Source organism: Panthera pardus, unplaced genomic scaffold (genome assembly GCF_024362965.1).
Source record: "Panthera pardus isolate Hobbes unplaced genomic scaffold, ASM2436296v1 HiC_scaffold_22, whole genome shotgun sequence".
Lineage (NCBI taxonomy): Eukaryota > Metazoa > Chordata > Mammalia > Carnivora > Felidae > Panthera > Panthera pardus.
In genome coordinates, this window is record NW_026526788.1 from 38,200,682 (window position 1) to 38,209,362 (window position 8,681).

The following is an 8,681-nucleotide window of genomic DNA, read 5'->3' on the forward strand; positions in this document are numbered from 1 at the left end:
CCGGGTGTTGGGGGGGGGGGGAGGATGACAAATGAGGTGGATGGGAGAATTCTAATCCAAAAGCTCTCAGTGGGCCATGGGGATGCAACAAAGCTCACAAGGCACAAAAACCATAATGCGGAGAGGAAGCTTCTGCAGTGGCGCTAAGGTACCTCTATTGTGTAAGTGTAGAGTGACAGAGCCCTGTCCTGGGAGCAGCCGGAGAAAAGAGAGAAGTTTTGTTCGGCAGCCGCTCAGCCAGCATCAGCACTGTGCAGCACTCTTACTGGCAAGAAGCTATTTGGGGTTGCATTAACAGAAGTAGAGTGTGTGGGACAGAGAAGGTTAAAGTCTGATCTCCAGGGCTTTCCTAGTCACATCTCCCCTGAGTCTTGTGTTCAGTTCTCAGCCCCAAGATTTACGAGGGCAGCTGACAACCTTAAATATCCTCAGACAGCATCCCAATGACACAAGGAATTACAGAAGCTCAGCCTGAAGAAAAAAACTTCAGAAGGTGTATTTGTCCCTATTTTCAACTCCTCAAGCAGCTGTCCACCACGGACCCACGGTGGGAGAAGCGACAGCAACGGGGAGGGGACAGAAACAGTGTCCCACGTGCAGCAAAGCGGAGGAGGGAGCAGGTTGAGACCAGGCCGCCAGGTTGGGGTCTCGGGGGTCACCGGTGACCTTTGCGAGAACAGCAGGGCGCTTCTCATTTCGAGGGGTGTTGTTCTAATTATCTGTCAAGCCTCCACCATGATCTCGAAAGCCACTTCCAAAATTAAACCTCCATTGAGAGCACACGTTAATAACACACCAAAGGACACATAAATTACACCTGTGAGTCATCTCCCATTGCAGATGAATACGCTGAGGGATGTCACATTTCAACAATATGAAGAGCGCACCGTAATTAAGCCACCACTCATGGCTTGGAAAGCTGTGTTCGATCACTACGGGCACACACACCACACGAGATGAATAAAGCCTGAAAAATCTCCCAACCCGGAGCCGTACTATGGTAATGTAGGATTAAAAGTGTGGGTCCTGGAGTCGAGCTGCCCCGGATTTTAATCCTGGTCCTGCCGTACCCCAGCCATGGAACCTTGAGCAAGTCGCCTCACCTCACTGACCCCCGGTTTCCGGATCTGTAAAGTAAGGAACTTAAGTGGAGCTCCTGGCAGTATTAGTTGAGATAATGCATGCAAAACGCTTCGCGTGGAGTGATCCCCCTGCACGGAGCCAGCTGTCTCCTGGCTCTCATGAACACGGGTTCACGTGTCCGGCCATGGGTTAATGTCAAATATCATCCACTGGTACCACCCGCTAGCCTCGCGCGCCTCACATACTTAGTTCAAGTGGGCATTTCCCGTTATTTTTAAACTGAAACGTGATTGCTGCTTTGACATCATGATTACAGCACTCGTGCTTGACTGGGTGAACCTCTCCCACCCAAAGTGAGGGGACTGTCATCTGTTTTGATTCCTGCTCTTAGCCTGAGAGAATGAGCAATAATCAACGTTCCGTGTTCAACAAGTCAGTCGCTGGACTACAGCTGGTTCGTGATTACGTAGTGAGGTGGCTGCAAAAGGCAGAACGCTGGCCCGGGTGCTGGCAGAACAGAATTCGAGTCTTGGAGCTCCTCTTGAGATGCGACTTCTGACGGTTCTCTCATCCTGGCACGCGATGACGTCACCTGAGCCTCAGGAGCACCCTCTGAGACAGGAATCAATCACTGTTCTTTCTAGGGGAGTCACATTTCACTGAACGTTCTTTTATCCACTTTTTGCGCAATACATTTGCATGCCAATGCCACAGCCAACGTCCTCATTTGCTGCGGATACCCTAACTCGCTTTTTTCCCCTTTTGCTTATCATCTCCCCTCCCCCCCTGTCTGCTTTTTATCCTCCTCTTGACCTCACCTTGCAATGCATCCCCAGACTCCGGCAACTCCTGCTCATAATCTGAAGTGCATCCCCCCGCACACCTCCCTCGCTGCCCGCGTAATCATATAGTAGCATACCTTCTCGTTACTCTTGCTTTTGGAACATTGGATCATGTTGTATACGCTTCTCTGTTGACTCAGGAGCCCCTCCAGGTGAACTGACACGCGGCTTTTTGGGAGGCCGCACCACATTCCACGCTGTGGTCAGAGGCAGCGCTGGGCTTACCCCACCCCTCCCCTCCTGCCGTCCCGTCACCTCATTATCTCGGTTATTCTTCCAGAAATAATGGAGTAGTAGGCAGCCCTGAGCACACACACCCCCTTCCCGTCTGGCGCTTTGATCTCAGCGGGCCGAATGTCTGCATCTCTTTACCCAGAGAGGAAAACCAAGATGTGTGGACATAAGGGGTATTGTCTGGAGCCACACACAGCCGGTAAGTATCAGCAATGCTCAGAGCAGGCCTACCGGCCCCCGTACTGCTTGCTGTCTGTTTTACCCGGCTCTGCTCTTCCTCTAACTTCCTACTGCTAGAAGGAAGTTGCTTTCCATCAAATTGAGTCAAGTCTTCCCGGATTCCACCCCCCACGTCCCCCCGGACAGAGAGAGTCACGTGTCTGGCCGTCGGAAGGCTCACTGGCGGCCCCGGTGAGGGAAATTCAGCACCGAAGAGGAGCTTGGGCCGCTGCTAGCGGGGGCCCGTGGCAAAGACTCAGGGAAGTCACGCTCAAGATACTACTTTCACTCGGTTAAGTATGCGCAAGCAGCCTTGGGCCTCGTCCATTTCCATCTTGCTAGCAGGGCCTGGAGTCCCTGGACACGTTGCAAAGGGGCTTCAAGGTCCCTGTGACGGGTTGGGCCAGATTGGCCACGACTTCCAGTGGCCCTGTTCCCGAGCCGAAGTCTTCTCACCTGTGGACTAGGAAGAGGAGAGCATTACAAACTTGGGCCCGAGGGGGCTTCTCCTTTGAAACTGCCATCTCACCGGAGAGAAGACAGGCCCAGAGCAGCAAAGAGGCATTTGCAGGGTCCCAGGCTGCTGGTGACGGGGTCTGGATGGGAGTCCGGAGCTCCTGGCTCTGTCGTCCTGTGTCGCTATCGCTGCTGCCCCGTGGACGTGTGTGCCTGTGCTCCTTTCCTCTCTCCCGTCCCCTAAGACATGCACACAGATGAAAGTCACGGCCTTCCGGGTCCTGGCAGGCCTGAGTTTGAGTCTTGGCTCTGCTACTCATTCGGCGACCTCAGGAGGATCACCTGACCTCTGTGGGTTAACGACAGGAGACAGTGCGCTAAGGTGCGGAGAATACAATGAAAAAGTGACTTGAAAAGGCTCAACACGAAGCCCACCGCATAGCACGCACTCAATAAACGTTGGCTGTGTCTTTTATTTCTTATTTGCTCCTCTGAGTTCTTGCGAAACCTCTCTGCAATTCCCAAAGCCTCCAATACAACTTGTTTTCCCCAAACAACAGTTCTCTTGACGTATGTGTAGACGTGGGTCCCTCTGTGAAGCGCTTCCAAACCCTCTTTTGCAGCCTTTCATCCCGTGAACCCCTGAGGAATTGTCGGCCTGCATTTAACTTCTCCAGAAGCAAGACTCCGCTGATCGCTTTCTGGTGAACACAGCAATGAACTTGTCAAGGAACCAGCCAGGAGGGAGGAGGCGAGGCAGTGGGAGCGGGGGCAGGCAGGTGTGCAGCAGGCTGGGGGGGCTGGGGCCATCCATCTTGATTCTTTTCTCCATGTCCAAGTGTAAAGGGATTTGTGTCTACAAGGCTGTCTTCGCCAACCTCAGGGAAGAAGAGAAGGCATTTAATTTGAAAATTTTTACTCTGGCCACAGGGGAAGACTCGGGGGCAATTAGGGGTATTGTAATTTCTTACTAAGGTCAAAAAGGAATTGTGGGTAAAGTCCATGAGTCACCTTCCAACACAGGAAAAAAAAAAAGGCACTTTCTGACTGATTTGCTTTGGGTGAGCCTGTGTGCTCACACCCTTAATGATTTGGGTTGGGGGCCGGGGGGTGGAGCACGGGAGCACCTCCTTCCTGCCTCTGAAATGGTCACCTTTCTGGAAACCCAATAAAATTAATTCACAGCTCAGATTATTAATTCATCCTGGCGCGTGAATAATTCATCGTGGAAGGAGCCGTATCACATTTTCACAATTTGGAGCGCACGCCCTCTCCTGCTCTTGCCTTAGGAGAGACGGCTTCTCCCACCCACCTGCCCAAGTACACGAGGGACCAAGCACTCGGTCACCTACTCCTCAAGGACGTGAGAGCCCTGATCTCAGCCTGATACTCACTCCGAGCCCAGTAGCCAGAATGTATGCCGCTGCACTGACCCAAGGCGACCTGCTGAAGTCAGGAGGCTTCTTAATAACCGCGGGGGCCTGCTTGCCAGGTTCGTGGCCACACTAGGATGTAAAAGGAATCCCTGTTGTGACCAAGAGCTGCAGCCGATTACAATTTGGTCCTGCAGGAGGGCCTCGGTCGGGCTGCCCGTCAATTACACACTTCCCCGCACACCTCGAAGGCTGGATGCTCATGGCAGGGACGTTTCTCCAGCAGTCTCCTGCGAGCAGGTGTCTCCATGCAGCTGCCGGGGAAGAGGCAAGAGGTGAGGCACTGCCAGTTGGCAGTCTTCAAGGAGCCAGGGTGGAAAGGTCTAAATGGGGCTGAAAGGGCGGACCTATGCCAGCCGACTCCATCTTGTTCTGTGTCCTCCACCTTGAGTGACCATGTCCCCGACATGCCCCCTTTCCGGGAAAATCGCAGAAACCTCAGACCACGCCTCATCCCCTTGAGTAACCTCCCGCTCACCCGTTCAAACTTCCCGATCAAAACACGTCCGGCGACCTGCGTCATAGGACTCCGACCCTTCCCCAGCCAATCGGCTGAGGCCACAGCCATTACCTCACCAACTGCCCCTAGACCCCAATAAAACCTTTGTGCTTTTGAAACTCACTCTCTCTCCCCAGCATCTCACCACTGCATTGGTGCAGATAGTGGATTGGGCTCGAGCTAGCTCGAATAAAGGCTCTTTTGCTTTTGCATCAGACTCGGCTCCCTGGTGGTCTTTGGGGATCATGAATTCTGGGCATAACAGGGCCAAGGAAAGGATGAGCTGGTCTGGAAGCTTCTCCTTCAAACACGAATAAGGTGCCCACACTCAGGGCACGTTCTCACTGGATCAGAGGCTGCAGGGGACCCTGGGACGCAAGCGGGAAGGCAGAGCTGCTCTTGGGAGGAATGGGGAATATGCCACCCACGGAGACACAGGCGGCAGGCAGGTTTATCTGCTGGGTTCTGGCTGGGCCTGAAATCGCACCTGGTCTGGTTGGCAAATAATGCCCGTATTTATCATCTCGCCAAGGCAGATGCTTACCCCAACTCTGTTCATTGGTCAATTGTGGTTTGATTCAAGGCCGGACCCCATGTTCCTGGTTGGGGACCTGGAAATGACTCGGACCCAGATCTTGTGCTCTCAAGCTAGAGAAGGATACCCGATAAATCTCGGGGGTGGCAGGGCCGTGCCAACAGAGAAGGCACTGGGCGAGCCAGGGGGCCGGGGGGGTGGCGCTGCAGGTGGGCCTCTCCCTCCATGATCATCACGCCGTCCCTCCCCCCTCACTGGGCATCAGCCGCTCTGGCCATTGGGCTCCTGCCCCAGGAACGCTGCCCAGCTCAGTCACCCCACCACTGTGCACATGGCTGGCTTCTTCTCATCCTCTGAGCCATCCCGGTCACCTCAACAAGCTCCTGTTTGACTTCTTTCCTTCAGAGCACCAATCACAGAGTGACTGAAACAGAGAGTCACGTTTTCTCTCTGCCACCAGGCTCCAGGCTCCAGGCTCCAGGACGGCAAGGATCAAGACTGATCTATGCACCTGTAGCCTGTCCCATAGCACAGTTGTTTCTTAATAATGAATGCAAGGCAGACTCCCGAGGACAGCTGATAGAGCGGCGAAACCAAGTGGCCCCAGAAGGCTTAAGGAGACAGCCCTACTCCACCTGGGAAATCTGAGACAGCTTCATGGAGGAGGTGGCATTAAAGCCTTGGGGATTCTCTGGCTGTGAATTCCAGGAGGTCGTTGCACCTCACTTAGATGTCCAAAGACTACTACTCATTAATTCACAATAGGGGGCAGAATTCTATTTATGTACTTACCTGTGTGTCAAAAAACTTGGGACACACGGCAGCATTTAGTAGCTTTGCATTTGAGCCTGAATGAGTGCATGTTTGTTGGGAGGGAGCTTGGGAAGGGGGGTAAACGGGCGCAGACTATGGCAGAGCTTGGAGCATACCTCTCTCCCTCCCTTTCACAGCACTTCTTTCCAGAGACCGTAATACTTAGTCTTGCCAAATATTTGGTCAACCTCTCTTCTCGGGACAGTGCTGTTGGGGAGCAACATACGCTTGGCCTTCCGCCTTCCTCTTTTTCTAAAAAAAAAATTATTTGTTTATCTTGAGAGAGAGAAGGCGCGAGTCAGGGAGGAGCAGAGAGAGGGTTGGGTGGGGGTGGGGGGAGAGAATCCCAAGCAGGCTCCACACTGTCGGCCCAGGGCCTGACGCGGAGCTCAAACCCATGAATCATGAGATCGTGACCTGAGCTGAAGTTGGACACTTAACCAACTTCGCCACCTGGCCTTCTTCTTACATATACACCTCTACACACACCCCGTCACACCCCCCTTCATATCCTAGACAGCAGTGGAAGAGTGTGGCCTGAGGCTTCTGGGCCTCAGTGTGTGAATGTGAGGCTTAGCGACTTAGCAGGTGTGGCCCCTCGACCTCACAGAGAAGGGCTGGGATGTCACAGAGATCACACAGGGTAGAGGCAAGGCTTCAGGCTTGCCTATACCCCTCTGAGGTGGGTGGTCATTGCCCTCTGGACCCCACTGCTGGCTGTTTCCTGGTGGCACCTCCCAGCACCCGTGTCACTCGTCGGGGCTGATAGCTGAGATCTGGGGGCAGAGGGCTGGCCTCGTGTCCAACCCCAGCTCTGCCATTTTCCTGGTCCTGTGAAATTTCTGAATCTGGCTGCTTCATCTATAAAATGACAATTCCTTGAGTGGGTTGCCCTGACTTCCAGAAATTGGCATCAAAAAATTTATGAACTTTCCTGTCTTAGAAACTAAATGAGACGATCGAAACCGGGGGTGGGGGTGGGGAGAGTGGAGAATGGGAAAAGCATCAAAATAGGAAAACAGCCAGTTTGTCTAATTGCAAAAATAAAAGAGGTGAAACAATACTCAAAATTCAGAGTGGGGGAGGGAAAGTGACCGTTGGCATTGTATGAAAGACCTTATTAGACCAATATAAGAATTTATGTATCAACTGTCTGAACGATTTCAAAGGCAAAGGCAAAGGCAAATGCACGATTTTCTATGAAGACAGAAATGGCCAAAATTAAGTTTAAAGGTGAAAATTTTATCAGAGCAACATCCTGGAAAAAAACTGGGGGAAAAGTTAATAAATTATACTTTTAAACAATTTGTATCTTTGTTTTTTGTAATTAAAAATTATTTTAATGTTTATTTTTGAGAGAGAGAGTGAGAAGGAGGGGCAGAGAGCAAGGGAGACACAGAATCCAAAGCAGGTTCCAGACTCCGAGCTGTCAGCACAGAGCCCGAGGAGGGGCTCGAACTCACAAACTGCGAGATCATGACCTGAGCCGAAGTCAGACACTTAACCAACTGAGCCACCGGGGTGCCCCAATTTGCATTTTCGTTAAAAAAAAAAAAAGCAACAGACTCAAATAGAAGCAAACTCCCTATATTTCTTGGTTTCCCATCTGGAGATCTAGTAAGAAGGTGATAGTTTTATAGGGGAGTAACGTTACCCCCAGGTATGCAGTTGAGGCTAAGGGAACCGAGCTGGCCAGAGTGGCCATCTCTGAAGAAATAACCCTTGGGCTGCTCCCATCCACTATAGACCACTAGCAATGGCCTGCTGGGAAGGAAGCTCCCGTCTGCTGAGTCCCCAAGATCAGGCACATTAAATAGCTTTGTATAAACGCCCAGGAGTGTCTCTCCCTCTGGAAACAAATACACAAATCCCACTTGAGGTCTGCGATGGAGGAGACATCTTCCCAAAGCAAAGATAAGCCCCACTCAGGAGAGATGGTCATACAAGGCAGCTCTCAGACATGCAAGTGTCACTGTTTGTTTGTTTTTTCTCAGAATTTCAAGGAATAGATCATTACCAAGCTATGTAAACTATTTCAGATGTTAAAAAAAAAAAGATGAAACACTACCAATTCATTTTATAAGCTAGAATACCACGTTTGGCAAAGAAAATATACAAAAAAGAGATCTACAGGATAATATCACAGGGAATTTACATGTAAAGGTTCAAAATGAAGTATGTATATGTATCAAATCTCTGGAGGATATTAAAAGGATAATGCACTTTGATTAGGTAGGGTATAATCTGGGAATGGAAGGTTTAAAATCTATTAGCATAATTTATCAAGATAAAAATAATAAGAGAAAACATGATTGCACCTTTACAGTCCTATTAAAATATATTTACATAAAAATTTCTGAAAAGAAAAATTGCTGAACAGGATTTCATCAAAACAAAAACACTTCTGTTCTTCAAAAAACACCAACTGAGAAAACGGAAAGACGAACCCACAGACAGGAAAAATCTATATGCAGGTCGTATATCTGACAAAGGATGTGTATACAGAACAAAGACCAAACACTTTTACAACTCAATAAGAAGGAAAACAGCCCAGATAAAAAATAGAC

The 8,681-nt window shown here is 50.6% G+C and overlaps 1 long non-coding RNA gene across 2 annotated transcripts; it reads right to left on the bottom strand.

Annotated features, from left to right (window-relative positions):
* Positions 1–2,277: 2,277 nt before the first annotated feature.
* LOC128779011 (uncharacterized) lies at positions 2,278–6,685 on the bottom strand. 2 transcript variants are annotated; one of them, XR_008424845.1, is made up of 5 exons: positions 6,592–6,685; positions 5,311–5,804; positions 4,452–4,521; positions 4,229–4,339; positions 2,278–3,712 (listed from the first exon to the last, which is right to left on the bottom strand). It is a non-coding gene; the product is annotated as an uncharacterized LOC128779011 (long non-coding RNA). The 2 variants fall into 2 exon arrangements; XR_008424844.1 differs by having other exon boundaries at positions 4,229–4,521.
* Between the last annotated feature and the right edge of the window lie 1,996 nt (positions 6,686–8,681).